The 18,433-nt window shown below is 33.9% G+C and overlaps 1 protein-coding gene across 1 annotated transcript in view; it reads right to left on the reverse strand.

Annotated features, from left to right (window-relative positions):
* Positions 1–18,433, reverse strand: part of LOC135833893 (ARL14 effector protein-like) — a 216,828-nt gene that overhangs the window by 96,839 nt on the left and 101,556 nt on the right. Inside the window, exon 3 of the mRNA XM_065347710.1 lies at positions 10,381–10,466. The gene's annotated coding sequence lies outside the window, so the exon portion shown is untranslated. The remainder of the gene's footprint in view (positions 1–10,380; positions 10,467–18,433) is intronic.

Consider the following 18,433-nt stretch of genomic DNA (forward strand, 5'->3'; position numbering starts at 1 on the left):
TAGCACTTGAAATTTTGACAGGTGATAAATTTTTGCATGATCTTTCGATCTACCTTTGTAAGGTTTGAAAAATTTTTCAAGTCCTATGTTGAAACGCAAAATCTGCGATTTCGGCTGACCTGACAATCAAAATGGCCGCCATTTTGTAAGTAAGGCCAACTTTTTTTTGGGCAAGTTTGCTTTAAAATGTTCCTTAAGATGTCCCCTTTAAGAAAAAAGGTGTCCCGGAGGATCAGCGGGGGGGGGGGGTTAAAAATATGCAATTTTGAAAGATTCGAATGGGTATCGAAGTAGGGGATTTCCGGGTTGCTGAAGTCAATTTCAGCATCTGAGGATTTTTCGAATTTTGGTCGCTACTTTGCAATTTTGGACCACTGTGTAGCGATTACAAAGCGATTTTCAAGAACTGCTCCTCCGAGAATTCATCATTTTTTATATTCCTCAAAAAGTTTTAAAATTTGAGAAAAAAGTTGGAAAAAAATTTGATTTTTATTTCATTAAGCAATTTTTGTAAAAATGTTCAAGTCTGAACAGATCTAGTCCGATCCGAACTCTGATTAGGCCAGATCTGATTAGATCTGATCTAGTCACACTGGATCCAGATGGAGCTTGGAGGAGGAAAATAAATGGATCTGATTAAGTTTGAAACGACCCAAACAAATCTAAATATTTTATGATCAAATTGAATCTGAAAAATGTCTGGATCACTGAATCTCTCAGATACAATCTAATCAGCTGTGATAAAAGAGGTCTGATCATGTCAGATCAGAACCAATCATTTCTCCTTGGGTAGATATGATTTGAATCAACTTTGAACGAGTTCAGTTATTGATTCATCTTCAAGGCGACATAGGTATAAATTGAAAATGTTTCCACGATTGAGGTTTTCGTTACATCCCCCTGTATTCAATATGGAGACAAGTTTCAAAATCACACACCAGGCTCCGTAGGTAAGTACATATATCTATTCACATGCAAAATACCCGTAGAATCTCTTACCTCTGCGTCTGCAATCGTAATCACCAATTTTCGCACACATTGAACAAAGGCAAGCACTATAGTAAGCCGCGAATGGAACGTAATATTTAAACGAAATTAGTATCGCGCTTCCGCTCTTCACGCACAAAACAAGCTTACTCGTATTTGACTATAAACACTTTATCCGCGACCAGGCTTCCATAAGACATACAAAGTATCTACCAGAATTGAGCTTCGCATTATAGGCTCATTAGTTTCGCATAATAAAACGTTTAACCTAAACGACTTTTATGGTACCCAATACTCGTGTACGTTTCGTACTTACTTACATTAGATAATCCTCTAATTTACTAACTTAAACCAGACCTGGTAGAATGTACAGACAGTGTAAATCTCCAGCATGATGAACTTTTAAAAAATTCTTTATCCGATTAACACAGTGGCTGGTGGGAGCGTCCAGTTATCATTGCAGTTTTTATTTCTTCTAAATTTAAAAATGTTTGCCTCGAATTCAGTTATTTAGTTTGGTGATATACACGATGGTGTGCCCTGTGTCGTGCTTAGGTGATTCCTTTAGTGAATTGTTCTTGAAGTATTTAGATATTGGATCTGAGATGTGTCTCTAGGTATCTATTTTCATCGGATTTCAACTCATTTGGTTCGGGTAAGAGATATTTTAATACACCTACTCAATTTTGATTTGATTAAGTATAAGTACATAGGTCTAAGGTTGAGCATGAATCTTAGGCAGGTGCATGATGTTTTTTGGAGAAACTTTACATTAACTACCAAATTCTCAAAAATTATAAGAACTTTATCACTTGAAAATATCCACACCTTACCGCAAACAATTTCGATAAAATAGATCTCAAAGGAGATTGATGGGCAATAAATCGTAAAAATCCGTATGGCTTTCATGTTAGTAGACCAGTCACTGAAGTGATCACTAAAGAGTAAGCCATCGTTGATGAGAATGCCTATGAAAATTCGAGGAAAAAAGCGAGTACAAAATAAATTGAATAACTCGCTGACCTACATAAATCAACTTTGTTTGTGTCACCCTCTGGAAGCTGTGAGCTTAATTTTGAATTTCAGACTCTTGAAACTAACTTTAGCGAAAGATGGTCACGTGTGATTATCTTTCGTTCTATCTGCAGACAGATAAGTAGGTATAGGTACAGTAACGAAAAGAAACAATATTTTTTCAGTTCACAAAAATCATAATCATCTTAAATTCAGACAAACTCGGAAAATTATTTCAAGGGTATCTATGTATATTCTATACTTATCTTGAATTGATCTGAGATGCCCTGATCCTTTCAATAAAAATACTGATAAGTATAGCAGAAGTTCGACTTGAGAACCAAAAATGGCTGGATTAGGAACATTAAGCCTAAATTTCAACCTCAGATTATTACTTTTGGAAACACCTACTACATTAACAACTTGACGAAGAATGATTCAAAAAAATAGCAGCGCCAAGGAGAATGGGGAAGGAAAGAGGGCAGTTTGGCTTGAGTTTTAATTTATTCTTCAGAACGAAAAATCAACAATAAGAATGAAATTATGAATCATAAGACAAAAGTTATCCGGACTTACAAAATCCATGGAGTTAGGTATTACTATTTATTTTTAAATTTATGGATAGCGTTCAAGTTTCAAATTTAAATAATAGGTCTAACTGTTTCAGCAGATGATTTTTTTGAAAAAAACCAAGATGATTTAGACCCTTTTTGACTGGGGACAACTCGCATGAAATTTATTTCGATGAAATTGAGTTTCAGAATAAATGTACCAGTAAGTACTTCATATCCAATTTGAATTTCTGAAAGCCTATGTTGAAAATTTTTTAAAAATTGGAAATTTATCGTTGGAGTTGAAAATGTTGAACTTTGGATTTTAAAAATTTTTCATTCCATTTCATAAATGCACTTACTCTCTAAAATGATGTGCATAGGTAAGTCATCAAGTCTACAGAATATTGTTACTAATCTATAAAAAAAATTACATAATTTTGTCAGAATGAAAATAATCTTTTCTCCAACTAACTAAAAATACCAAACTGATGGAAAAATTTTTGAATCAAAGAAACGCATTTTTAGATTTCTGATAAATTTCAAAAAATGAAACTAGGGCCAAATATTGAAAAAAAATGGCTGTAAAATCTCTTCAAAGAAAGTTTTAAACCATGGATTTGTGATTTAAATATTTTGTATACTTGTACGTTTATTGATTCATAAATTGATTAAGGATCCCTGGAAAAAATGAACCAATATATTTTTCAAAAAGAGCAACGGTTTGTAGTCTGAATGAGAATTTAGGCTATTCTGATTTTAGCTAACAAGAACCATTGCCCCATTTTTTTTCGGAATAGTTCCATTTTTTTCAAGAAATAAATACTTGACAATTTGGAAATCAATACAAGCATAAAATATGTATTTTTTTTTTTCAAAACGTTCCCTAATGAGTAAATACTTGTTAGTAAATAACCACTCCAGAATTCAAGATATCATTTTTTCCCAGTGCGCTTCAATTTGAATAAAATTCCAAAAATTTGTGATTTTTTTCAGTTTTTAAAAGTTTTATATAATGTCAAGAATTTTTTTACAATTTTTTTCAAGTTCTTAAAAGTCAAACAAAATATTGGAAATTTATTACATTTTTTCCCAAGTTTTTGAAAATCTTACAAAACGTCAGGGTAAATTCGAAGATCACTCTTTTAAGGTTTTTGAAAGTATGACAGTAATTTCAAAAATTCATCATGACTTTTTCCCAAGTTTTTGAAAAAAGGACACACCTATATACTTATCTATATACTCGTAGTAGGTACGAACAATTTCAACAATTTTTTCCCCCGTTTTCAACATAAATTTCAGAAAGAGAAAGACACCCGGCGCAAAAAATATATTGAAATTTCACCAATTCAACCTACATAGATATCTAAAATTTGTAGCAGTTTGTTTTCAACGTTTGGAAACGATTTCGATTCATTTTAAGAAAAAAAAATTCCACCCAAATTGAAGAGAGACAATTTCAAATCGTTTTGAGCAGTTCTGGAGCCTCCTGCAGATTCTTAAAAGTTGAGATTTCCATAAAATTTAATCCCTTTAATCTGTTCTGGAGCCTCCAGCTATGTTTTGGTAATTCTAGATTTTCAAAAAGTGCCATAAAGATTGTCCCATTGAATTTTGATTTTTCTACTTTTGACCCATACGTACTTGGTTTTCAAAGATAATCGAAAAATAAACTTTTTGAGCATCTGAAACTGTGGTTGGTAACATTTTGGGAAGTTTTTTGTGATCAACAGGTATTTAAGTACTTAGTGGGAATGACCATAGAAAAGTATTCGAGTAAAATTGAATGACTTTCAAGGATCATTGAGCATTATAGCTAAAACATCTCTTCATTAAAGCCTCCATAAACCTGCCCCCTCCTTCAATAAAAAAAGAGAGATGACTCGAGATATTTATTTACACAATTGAAGGAATCTGAGAGCAAAGTGATTCGAACTTGGATTTATTCTTTTTTTCACTGGAACCTATTTATGATTTCGTGTCTAGATCGCGATTAATTTTAGACGAACATAGCAACAAGATTTACGCAGCCTATGCATAAAATATACATGTTCACGCATACGAGCAGTTATACTGGGTATAAAATTATTATCGTCGTGTAGCAGGGTAATGCCCTTCATCCTTTATTATAGTAGAATAAAATTCACTATACACATGCGATGATAGAATATAGGTATCGATCTTTAATGAAATTAATAAAAATGCAACAAAATAAGAACTATGTATGTACCTTATTGAGGCAAGTTGGAACCTATAAGCCATTGATTTGAAATTGCTGTCAAAATGATAAAGTAAAATTTCGCATATTTATATAAGAGCATTAATATTATAATGTAGGTATGATGTTTATTTTTGAAGGTAACCGGACGTACGAGTAGGTACCCGAGTACTTTATCGTTCGATGAAAAAGGCGTAATAAATTGACCGCAGATTTTATAACAGTAGGATCACATCATATAAAGCTACTACATTCTATAACATTAAGTAGCCATTTGAAACGTTGTAACTTCTGAATACCAGAATCAACATGTAATTCCCGCAATGCTACCATAACTCGTTATTGATCGTGGTTATCCATTCCAACAGTCGTCGTCGTCGTCGTCGTATCACCTACGCAACACTAAAACACTTGGTAGCCTGGCTATTCCGTGCACAAGCACAAATTTGCGTCAAATCGACAATTTCAAACCAAATCCAAAAAGACCCTCATTAACAAAGGTTTCTTCGCAAGCAGAGATTTCCAACGTCCAACCAAATAAGTATATCTCGAGTCAGGGAAGGTCGCGATGCGGGAATTTCCATTCATCGAGGAATGAAACAATAAATACCTAAACAAATATTGAGCCAAGATGCGATGATGACGACGACGACGGTCGTTAGTTACAGCTAGTGCTAGGTGTATTAAGGTTCTACCCATGGATCGAATTTTCCAGCTTCGATTTCAGGGCGTACGTCGAAACGATGAAACACGTAAAAAAAAGAGAGGAAAAAAAATATGCGCGTGTATACGGTGGAACCCGAAGCTCGAACGCGGCACATTAATCAGTTGCGCGTCTACAACAGGTAAAGGTAGTAAAAGTGGGTGTACGAGCGGTCCGCGGTGGTTACCGCAGGTTCTCTGCACTCTGCACTCTGCAGCTCCAGCGAAGCCCTTTCCCGCGATGATGGAAGGTCTACTCGGTAGCACGAAAACTACTGACCGGTCAGTGATTTATTGCACGAATAGTGGATACATACGAGTCAACTGCGCCCTATAAATCTTCTCAATGTTCGAGGAAATTAAAATAATATCTTCCACTTATCCACATATTTTCGAGCTGCCCGCTTCGGTGTAATAAAAATTAATGAAAAATAGACGCGGCGGCAGTACGGTGGCGTTGCGTGCGTATATGCCACGACCGTATACCGTTCCGTTCCGTCCCCTCAGCGTCAGCCTATCTCTTTTCCTCCTACAGGGGTACACGTTTCAATCCTCGACTTTTTTCTCTCTCTTTCTTTTTCTGCGTGTATATGTATGTGTTTTTTTTTTACCTTTCCCCTCCCCCTTCACCTCTCGCTGTCTTCCTTTGGAAATGTATTTGCATATTTGGCCATTCCATTAGGCATATGTACATCTATACCGATTCTATATAGGTACATAACTCGTGTGAAACATAAACTCTGAATCCTGCTCGTCATAAACTAATCTGTTGTCGAATATTTCAAGTATTTGTACACGGATATTGAATTCGAGTATGTATTGGTAGAGGCAGAGGTAAGCTGTAAAGGCAAGAGATGTTACGAATATATCGGTTCTCCATGCTTATGAACCTTAGAACGCTCATAATTTAGACGATGTGATCCACTCGGTCGTTTTTTCGCTTACAATAACTTGTCAACACTGCTGATGATGATGTAGTCCTGATCATGATAATTACTAAATTTAAAAACCCTTATTCTTACTATACAAGTATAGGGAACCTTATGAAGTGTTCTCGAGGATTTGGGTGAAAGGTGGTCTCAGTGGTAGCCTGGTAGCCCTTGGCCCAAGTACCACACCACTAAAATCTTGGCTGCCAGTTTTGAGTTTAGCTTCCGCAGTAAAATTTTAAATTTTCATATTTACAAAAATCGCCAGCCCGACGCTCAGGTTATTCCCACGGTGTTGTTGTGGAAAAAATCTGACCCACGCGCTCGCACAAGGGACTTGTTTCGTTTTGCCATTCGACTAAATTTTTCATGTTTTATTTTTTAATGATTATTCAAATTTTTATGAAAAATGAAGAATTTGAATTATCTTCGAAAAATATAATGTGAAAAGTTAAGTTGAAAGGGAAAATAAAACATGGCCTTTGTTCAAGCGCGTGGGTCGAAATTTTTCCACGACAACGCCGTGGGAAAAACCTGAGCGTCGCGGTAGCGGTTTTTGAAAATTTGAAAATTTTACTGCGGCAGCTAAACTCTAAACTAGAAGCTAGAATTTTAATTGCGTGGTACTTGGGCCAAGGGTTACCACTGAGACCACTTCCCGTACAAATCTCCAGGGGACACAGGTTTCCTTGTAGTTAGTTTCAATTCTTGGTTCTGAGCAATCGAGAATAGCTTTTGAGTCTCTTCTACGCATCGTTTAGAAACACTTCATTTTAAAATTTTCACCTTATCTATATATACAAGTAGGTAAGTACATATAAAAATAAAAAAACCAATTTGTTCAAAAATTTAAAAAAATTGACAGAAGAGTAAATTTTTGAAATTTTTGAGATTTATTGCTAAAAAGAAATACCTTGCTTGCAAACATGCAGCATCAACCAACATTTCTTTTTGAGAATCTTTGGTCTGAAAATGAAGGAAAAAATCAAAATCTCATCAAATTCACCTCGAAAGCCGATTGAAAACGGTTACGAACTATTATGAGCAATTCTGAAGCCTTCAGCTGATTTTTGAAAGTTGAAATTTCCACAAAATCTTACCAAAATATAATGTTTAAAAGCTGAAATTTACTCAACACGCTAATTTAAACTCGGTGGGTGGACTGAAGATGGTTGAAACCCGTTCTAGAGCCTCCAGCGATAGTTTGGAAATTTTACCAACAGATTCACATTATTTTTCGCTCCTTTTTTTTTTTGATAACGTACGAGTACGAAAGCTCTGAAAAAAATATGGTTCCGAAAGTGACACGCTAGCAGAATAAAAGGAGGGGGGAAATATGACTTTAAACTACCTTTGGTCAACTCAGCAAGTTGAAAATACGAAAATTAGGGTACAGAGTAACTCTAAGCTTCCAACAAACATTTTTCATTTAAAATGGCCGGAAAGCTAAGTAGATATTACAACTTGGATCTAAAAATTGCAAGAATCTACATAAAAAAAGGGGGAAAAATATATTTTTATGATTTGGATAAAGTTTACTTATGAAGTACCTACCTAGGTATTGAAAATTTGAATTTTTTTAAACATTATTTGAAAGTAAACTTCCAGAAAAAGGTCAGAAGGTAGGTAATACCTATTTGAAAATTATCAATGTTTTTCAATCTTACGTACATTTCGAATTGTCGTTGTTAATGTTTTATGATAAAGTATGAACAATAACTTGAAGGAAAAAAAAAACAAGGTCTTGCCATAAGTACATACACCAATATCCTTGTTAAATTTTATCACTATTGGTAATTTTTGTCATACCTACGAGTAAATGACGAAATGCTTAAAAATTAAGCTTCAAACTAAACTAAAAAAGTTTCTCGGTATCGCCACTTTGTCGAAACATACTCGATAATAATAAACGTTCGTAAAATTTCGAAAATTGAAAACTTTTTCACAACCATTTCAAGTTTATCATTTATCTCAAGTTTGGCAAAATCCAAAAAAAATTTCAATTTTTCCAATTTTCATTTCAAATACTTACAAAATTGAGGAAAGGGTTTTCTTCCCATTTTTAATAATTCATCATCGCCTTCTTATTTTTTTTTTTGCCATCTTAAAAGTTTGTTCCTGAGACAACAAATCAGATCCTAAAATGAATTTTTCAACTTTGAGTAAATTTTTAAAAATTAAATTTGGCCCAAAATCGAAAAAAAATTTCTCCAAATTGACCCAAAAACTGAAAAGTGTAAGTTCATAAATCGTATTTTCGACCTCCCAAATCAATTGAAAACGGTTTTAAGCCGCTTTGAGCAGTTCTGAAGCCTTCAGTAGATTTTTGAAAATTGAAATTTCCCCAAAATTTGACCCAATGAAGTTGGAAAGCTACACTTCATTTTAACCGCATAATTTCAGTGTGCTGAACTTACTGAACGTGGTTTCAAGCTGTTCGCAAATCCGCCACTGTATTTTGGAAATTTCAGATTTTCAAAAAGGGCTACAAAAACCTTCCAAATCAACTTTTAGCACGGAACGACGTGATTGGTAGTTCACAACTGAAAATTTGAAAATTCTCTGTTAGGTGTGCTGTTTTAGAAAAAAGCTAAAATCCAGTTAAAGTCTAATTTTTGACATTCTGAGGTTGAACTGTTTTCAGTGCACTTTTTGTAAATCTGGAATTCCCAAAATACTGTTGAAATTAGGACGTACACTTACAGTTGAGTTTAGCTTCTATGTATAGCTTCATTTGTTAACATTTTGTGGAAATTTTATCTTTCCAAAAAACTGCCGGAGGCTTCAGAACTGCTCAAAATGGTTTAAAACTGTTTTCGAACGATTTGGCGGGTCCAAAAAAAGGAACGGAATAACAAATTTTCGAATTTAGGGCCAATTTTATGACATTTTGATTTTTTCCCATTTTTGGCCCATATTTGATTTTCAAAAATTCCCAAAAATCTAAATTCTCCCTTGCAGCTGAAATTTTTTCTGTTGGTGATTTTACATGCTCTTTCGATTTAAACTTTGTCCAATCCACAAATTTCTCAAGTAACATTTTATGGAAATTTTGATGTGAAAGTAATAGGATGAATTAATTTTTTTTTAAATGTCAAATTCAAGAAAAAATAAGCAGACAAATTAGCAAATATCAATCATAATTGATTTTATGGCTTTTTATTTAAAATTTTTAAGGAAATGATGATAATTTATTATTAGTTATCCTTTATGTATACGCCTCGGACTGTTGTCCCGATTCCAACATGTGCATTATTAATTTCTTTCCAACTTCACATTGAAATGTAGGTACAATTTTGAGCAAATTGTAATTTTTTCAAAAAAAAAAAAAAAATACCAAGGAGAATAGATTTTAGAAAATTGTTTCTAAATTGTTAAAAGAAATCACCAATACAATCAATTCGAATATGTAGGTCTGACTAAATTTCAATTTGGACAAAATTCGCTCACACATAAATTCTGTTTCTTTTTTTTGACATTCTCTTCAAAACGTGAAAAATCAGGGAACCATTTTTATCTCATGGGAACATTATTGAAATTGAAGAAGAGTTTATGAGCCCCAAAAACTCTTCAAATTACTATACTTGTTTCTCCTCAAAGATTCCAAAAGACCAAAAAGATGTTCTTTTTTCGTGTTTCATTCTGAAAGTATATACCTAGTTTTCATTCAACGAACAACGACTTGGCTCAAAATTTACCCGTACTCTTTGATTTTATCTAAGAACCAGATCAGGTTAGAAGTTCAAAACTACATTTAAGTTTACTAAAGTAAGTACATAGGCGCATATCGGCGCTGATATGCGTGTATTTCACTTTTCACTTGTTACAAGTGCACGTAATAATGCATTGCACTAGTATTATACCATCAACTAGGTACATGCGTACATTCAGACTATGGTATTTATCATAAAATATATACTATATATTTAACTACCTGCTCGGTCGTTAATGCAATAAATTAAGACTTTTTAACGCTTACCATGTATATTTACGTTGCACGGCACTACCACGTTGGGGTACATAAAATTTGCATTAACCCGCACCCACTGCGCTGCGTATTTATACCTGAAAAAAATTATATACACTTACGTTATTATTATTCGCCTCGTATAAATACTTACTTACAAAAATAACAATGGCAACGATAAAACATCGTTATAATACCTTAGTTTTAAATTAATTAAGTAGCCTAAGCTGCGGAGTAGGCCAAGTATTTGTATATCTAATTTTTTCATCAACGTTGTAGGTATTTGAATATTTGCTTCATTTTATACCTACAACTAATCGTAAAAAGAGAAAAATAAATAAATAGAGGCTTTGTTTACGTGATGAAAGAAAAAATCAACACTTTGAGAAGGAAAACAATCCGCGTCTGGTTGGAAAAAATTAGGGTATTCGAACACTTATAGATTAACTAGGGAAATTTTTGTTTTACATATCAAGAGAAAACAATACCCTCCATCTTCCAAATAAAAAATATTTTCAACATCAGTTTTACCATCTACAAAGAAAAAAAATTTAGCAATAAATAAGAATTTGTCATGTGGCTCGATCGAGTCTAAAAATGGAGGAAATTCTCATTCCAAAGGTGGTGCAGGATAGCTTACTCATCGTAGGTACATTAGCAGGAAGTAAAGGGGTGCAGAGACGAGAAGACCCAACACGTCTAAAAGGATTTATCGTATTGTAGGTACTCGTACATTTTGAATTGTAGGCAATTGGCGGTGATAATTTGGAAAATTTCGTTACTATTTTCATCATTAACGGTTGTCGGTGGAAGAAGCTAACTTGGAACACGTTATAAAACCATAAGTTATATTTTGACTTCCACCATTTTATGGGTGTATATGTTTCAGTCACACCGATAAAATGAGAATTAAAGCGAGATAAAAAATGAAAAATGAAAAAAAATTTACTTCATAAACAAAAACCGGTTGAAATCGTTACCGTCTGACTCTTTCCTCTTTTTTTTTTCTCTTCTTTCTTATCGTGTTATGAATATTAAAAACGTTTTTTAATAGGAATGCGAACGAATAGCTATACAGCCACTTATATTATTGGAAACAGGTTTGATTTTTTTTTTCGGTTTGTCATAAAAAAATAATTATTGCTATTGGTCTACAATTTTATTTTTTGTTATTACTAAATGAATTTAATAATTTATTTATATATTTTCGGTTTTAATCGAGCTAAACTCGATTCGTGCTATGCTATACGAGTATCGTGTACCATGTATTCATATAGTATGCCTTCAACATAAATACGAGTTCCCATATCTTATACATGTACCTATATCGTATAGGTATAGATGACAAGCTTATAACTATATAGTAGTATCGGTTTGTATCGTCTCTATTTTATAAATATCCTCTATATCATTTTTACCATTTTTGTAGTAGGACGATTGTTTTTTCTCTCATCTCTCTCAATTTCAATTAAATTGCCAATTAAATACAAAAGCCACATTATAAAGTTAAATGAAGCGGATAGTTTCGTATTCATCGATAGATGTAGGTATAGGTATTGTGTATGAGTTAATGTCTAACACTCATATACTCGAGCATTAAATTCGGATGGGTAAGAAACACCAATTCATTAGGTAAATTACCCATTCATCTTTGTGAGATTAGTTCTGTAGTACATGGTCGATATCTACACTCTACAGTACGTGCAAGACTGTCCAGAGTATTTACCAGCATCAGAAAAATGACCCAGCCTGGTCGCGGCGAACGCGAGTAATTTAAATAATTCATAACCGAACGTATAGCTGAAATTTTTTTACACGACTAGTTCTCTTAAAATAAATACGTCATCTTTCATGATATACGTTACAAATACATAACCATACCCACATATACCTTTACCTACACCTAGGTATACAGCTCGTACAAACACACTATACTCGTAACTCGGTCCACTATACATGAAAGCTGAAAAACGAGCGCATAAAAAATACGAGTACGTCATTAAGCAGATAGACTTTTTAACATTAAACATTTATTAAAAACGTTGAAGATTTTCTTCCTCTGCTCTCTTCAAAATGGACCAATTAATATTCGAGTAGGTATATCCGAGAACACCCTTCAAAAAAAGAAAAAAAATACAAGACGGGCGCGTCATTCTAGTACAAATATGCCAATGAGTACGAAGGCTCTGAAAAAGCAACACTGTACAGTATTAGAATATATGGTCAGGAAAAAAGTAAGTATCAGCCGTCATAAATAAAAAGACGCGTTATGGGTATTGGGTATGCGAGGTGCACGAGAAAGCGGTGGTAGCTGGAGTCATTTTTACGCAGTTGAGTGGAGGAGAGCTACGAGTTTCAAACAAACCCAAGTCCCGCTGAGATAACAAAATCCAGAATATATTATCGGTTTATTGATGAACGGTTGCTGTATATTTTCAGAATATTACGTTTAATATTAACTTCTTATAATAATATGTACGCCATATAGCAGTATGGCACGGTTATAATTCCAATGTTTTACAAGTGAATTAACTAACCTAAAAAACCTCATGCATATCTACAGTGGCCAAAACCTAGGTATAAGTTTTTCCGCACAACCCTCTCCAGTGAAGTGGGCTGATCCACGGGAAATGATTTTTTTTTTCGCATGTCGAAGGGCCAGAAATTAAGAGAGTACCTAATTAAAATACTTATCTCTTCGTCTATGAGAATCCATCAATTTACTTTGTTCCGAGAGTTGAAAATGGACTACGACAGGAAAGCACTATCTATTAAGGTCCGGGTCAGAGATCTGATCTTATCAGATGCATGCCTTAATTTTCCGTCAGGATGGCACAATGCCAGGAGAAAAGGGGGTGAAAAGTGATACGATGTGATAAGGATCAAAATTTGACATTCGATGGCACCGCCGCATTCAATGAGTACGGATATGACACTCGATGATACCAGCTTTGATAAATTTTATTAAATGACACATCACGTAACGGGTCATTCCACGCCAATTAGACCAAGAAGTGAAATTTTTCCTGTGGAAAGACCTTCTGAAGGAACGACCAATGGCGCAAATCGCAGCCCTCTAGCTCATTTTTAAAGGCAGCCAGGGGGTGTCAAAGTTTTCAGTGATCCTAAAATATCATCCATTTCACCAGTGGAGTACTCGATAACCGCGATACCTACCAGAATGGAACTTTTCCCCATAGCTAGAGGATTTGAAAAGCTTTTTGGTGATATCATAAAAATCAGTGTTGCCACTTTTTTTCGTACAAAAAATTAGCTCAAAAAGTTTCGAAACGTAGTTTTTATATCGTTCCGACTCTCAAAAATTCTGAAAAAAATATATATTATATGCACAACTTTTCATGCTGAACAACATATTAAAAAATTGAGATGGTAACATGTTGCAAAGTCGATTTTAAAAAATTTTAAGTTTGCGAAAAAATGCGATTTTTTGATTTAAAACATGAAAAAAAGTTTTGACTGGTGAAGTTGACCCATTCGGTCCCTATTTTTGCGTATCTGTCGAAAAAGTTGGAAAAATCTTTTCACTCGATGAAATGAATTCCTCACAAAAAAATCAAAGTTCTAAAAGATTCAAAAAATGAACGAATTTTTATTTTTTTGTTGTTCGTGTAATTTTTATCAACTTTTTCATGAAATGCGTCAGAAAGAGGTCAAAATAAGACAACTGAATAAATTTAAACTTTTTTTGATGATGGAAATTGAAAATTGAATTTTTCCGAATTATAATTTTACTTTTTGGGATTTTTCGGTGATTTTTTTTTTTTTAGTATTTTTCTTTTCACATCATTTTATTATGTTTTTGACATTTTTATGCAAGTTCCTCAAAATTTTACGGAAATTTTATCGCATGTTTTTTGTTGATTTTCTGCGAATTTAATGAATTGTGCATGTTATAAGAACTGTTTTGCAACATTTTGTCAAATTTTACTGTGATTCCATTACTTTTCAATAAATGCTGTTTTTGGTGCTTTTATATCATCTCAATACGTTGTTAACAATTCATCGCGGAATTAATTGCCAAATTTTAATGGAATTCCACCAATTTTCCTTGATTTAAATTTTTAAACACGAGTATTGAATTAAATAAACTTTATTTCTCAAGGGGTAAGGGCTTCTTCACTCAATGGCAAATAAATAGAACAGTCAACCTATTTTGAGAGACCATTTGTAGTCTCACAAAAGATTACCATAAGTATAGAAAAATAAACGATTCTTACAACGCTCCCTAAAATGGCGCGAGGTTTAACTTTTTTTCAACTCTTGAAATTTCTCATCAAAATACCCAACTTTGGAGTTTAATTGCTCGAAACTGTTCCAACTTGGAGAAAATATTTTTGAGGCGTATAAGTTGAGCGTTTTTTTGAAACCTAAAATCTTAGGGCCATAATTTGAAAATTTGAAAAAGAAAATCCAAAAAACCAAATTTTTTATACTTACCTAAATATGGGAATTTCACCCGAAGAATTTTCAAAAGGAACAAAAAAATTGTATCTTCAAAATCCATTTCTCTAAGATGCCTTTGACCCAATTCTTGACCCCCTCCCACTCAGTCCTACCCACAATAAGATATTCGACAGCAGCAAGCAATTTTTTCCAAGAATGGCGTGCCTTTCCAGGAAAAAAGATGTTAAACTTTATCAAAGGTTTTTGAGAAAGTTTTCCCATCCAATGGGATCAGAACACATCTAAAAGGACCTAAATGGATCAAATCTCCTCCGATTTGGATTCAATAGGATCTATGCCGAATCAGATTATTATAGCTAATTAGATTTAAATTACTATAGATTCGATTTGATACGAAAAAATAGCTGTATTCAAACACCCATCTTATTGTGATAAGATTCGATGAAAATAAGACCCGATCCGATCCAAACATATCAATACGGATTTATTTAGATTTGTTTGGATAGTTTGGATCATCGTGCTATTTTTAGAATTTGATGAGTGATAAGGCCAGAATTTGGTTTTTATTGCAGATCCAATCTAATCCACTTAGATCCAGTCGGATCTCATCATTATATTCCGATTCAATTGTATACGGATAAAATCGAACATTTTTCAAAAAAAGTGGATTAATTTAGATTCACTTAAATCCGAGACTTTTTGCTGGGCTTTAATAAATTTTCGTTTAGAACTAACAAAAATGAAAAAAATCAATGCTCATACATACAAAAAAACAAAAAAAGCATGATACGTATTTTTGTAAACATACTTAATATTTTTTTTTCAATCAAGTATTTAAAAGCTTGATTCTCTGAGATGCACGGTGAGAATCGTAGCATCGAAAAAGAGTAAAGATAAAAGTTGAAAAATCGTAGAAAAATTAAACACGAGCGAAAAATCAGTGCATAGGACAACTTGATTAGGATACTCACTAAAAATCACAGAAATTCGTTAATTTTCTATTGACTTTCACTGATAGATTTTGCATTATATCTTCTCTAAGATATTACGATATCTATAAACAGTATACCCATATAACATACGCTTCGAAATTTTCCAAGAACTTGGAGCATTGATTTAATTGGTTTTTTGCTCTCCTATTCAACTTAGAAGTTGTGCACTCTGATGTGCTAACCTAACCTACACATGTCTATCTATACTTCAAGACCCTCTCAAAAATTTGGACAGTTCGAAGCAAATTGCCTCTTTGAGTCTTCTCTGTGTAAGTTGTGCACTCTGATGTACGGTGCACCACTCATTACGTCATTAGTCTATTACAAGACCAAGGAAAAGCAGGGCTCGAGGAAAACTTCTCTGCACTTGCCTTAGTCTCTCAACGACCCATCTACATATAACATGCGTACTTATTTCGATTTCTAAACATTTTAGCTCAAGAGAGGAGGACGGGGTACATTTGGTAGTTGAGTAAATTTTACCGGTATTTGCAGTCCATTTCTTCAATTTTTCATATGATTAGGTACAGGGATTTGTTGATTCAAAATCAAAATCGCAAGAGATTTTACTCAAATACTCGCAGGTACCCTATACTTTCAAATCTCCACTAACATGATGAACTTGATCTAAAAACAGAATTCTCTCAAGATGGCATGCAAAACGTTTAAAGAAATCGACAAAAAATGAATTTTTTCGCCAGCCATGTAGAATGCGATCAGGTTCGTGTTAAGGTGAGAAATAAACATTGTCGGATGATATGAGAATGCCATGAACGCCATTTTGTCGAAGAAGTGCGAGTTTGAAAACCGGCTTCTTGTGGTACTCGTTGCTCGTCCTGCTACAACTACATTTAAGTATATAAGCTACATACATTCACGAAGAGCAAGTTGTTCGCACACGAGGAAATCGTTTGGAAAACATCTCACAGCTCGTTTCATTCTTTCAAATTCAAGCGATATAGGCGCGAGAATAAAAAACATCGCATCGTTTACACAGGATCATTCCATGCCAAATCAGCGGATTTTTGCACGAGGGGTTTTCGATTTTTTTCAAAATCAGATCATGTGTATAGAGGTCATCAAACGATGACGAATGACGCAAACCGGACATTTTTTCGATTTTTTTTGGGGAGCTGTGGGGCTTCAAAGTTCTCCAAAATGGCAGAAAATAGAAATTTCAGTTGCTAATCGCTCCGGTTGTACGTGGTATTGAATTTTGAACTTTTTTTCAAATTGTGGTACTTTGAGAGGGTAATTGACAAATGATGACAAAATCAGTGCTGCCACTTTCAAAAACCGAAAAAAATCTATTTAAAAACTATAGTAAGAACTTAATTTAAATATATAGCCACGATGTCCGCGAGTAAAAATTCGGAAAAATCTCGGTTTTAGTCATTTTCATGTAGAATAACCTATCAAAAAATTGGACTGGCATAAAACTTTTTACTTGGGGTGAAACCTGGTCAAGTGGAACGGTTTTTACTTGACCGAAAATTGTGACTCGGTATACATGTTTCAACTTTGAGACCCCCCATCTTTTGGCTATACAAGATGACTTCTCATTTTTCAAATTCAGTCCAAAAACTTGGGCTCCAGAATTTTTTTTCATTCCACTTGATCCGATGATGTGTTCAAGTGGGACAGACGGGTGGGTCAAGTGGAACGAAGAGTTTCCCTCAAGAAAATTATAGAAAATTAACGTATATGATTATGAATTTTTAATATGTTCTTCGCCTCAACAAAAGCTCTAATTTGCTCGTAATTTTACAAGCTATCTACGGTGAAAAATAATGTATATACAAGAAGATCGGAAATTAGCATTTTGAGACCATTTTTGAAATCACAAATGTTCGAGTCAAGAGAAAACTAAGTATATTGAACTGATATGAGTCCAATTTTGTACAAGTGATGTAAATTAGCGTGTTATTTCGAAATATAATGCCATTTCCAAAAAAAATTATTTTTGACCTCTTTTTTCTTATTTTGGAAATTTCTTCTCTCCTCAACCCCCCCCCCCCCCCCGATAGACATTTTTCGTTGTACCATAGAAAAAAGTCATTTTTACAATATCATGATTGCTATCACTGTGCAAAATCTCAAACAAATCGGTTCATTTGGAGAGGCTGTAGCCTAGTCAACGGAAATTTCAGCATGAAAATCCATCGTCGATTCGTTGACATTTTGCAGGGGAGGGAAATTTTTTTTCAAATATTTTCATTTTGTAGATTTCTGATGGTAGGTAGGTATTTTTGCAATCAGTGCCAAACTTGTAATTTTTTTTCTTGAAAATGAAAAAAAAAAATGCCAGTCCAATTTTTTGATAAGTACATAATGTTATTCAACGTGAAAAGGACTAAAACTGCGATTTTTTTCAGAACTTTTACTCGCGGACATCGTGGTTATATTTTAAATTACAAGTTTTTGAATCGATTTTTTTTAGGTTTTTGAAGGTGGCAACACTGATTTTGTCATCATTCGTCGATTGCTCTCTCAAAGTACTACAATTTGAAAAACCACGCGCAACCGGAGAAATTAGCAACTGAAATTTTCCATTTTCGGCGATTTTGGAGAACTTTGAAGCCCCAAAGCTCCGCCAAAAAAATCTAAAAAATGTCCGGTTTGCGTCATTCGTAATCGAGTGATGACCT

This window comes from Planococcus citri, chromosome 2 (genome assembly GCF_950023065.1).
Source record: "Planococcus citri chromosome 2, ihPlaCitr1.1, whole genome shotgun sequence".
In the NCBI taxonomy this organism is placed as follows: domain Eukaryota; kingdom Metazoa; phylum Arthropoda; class Insecta; order Hemiptera; family Pseudococcidae; genus Planococcus; species Planococcus citri.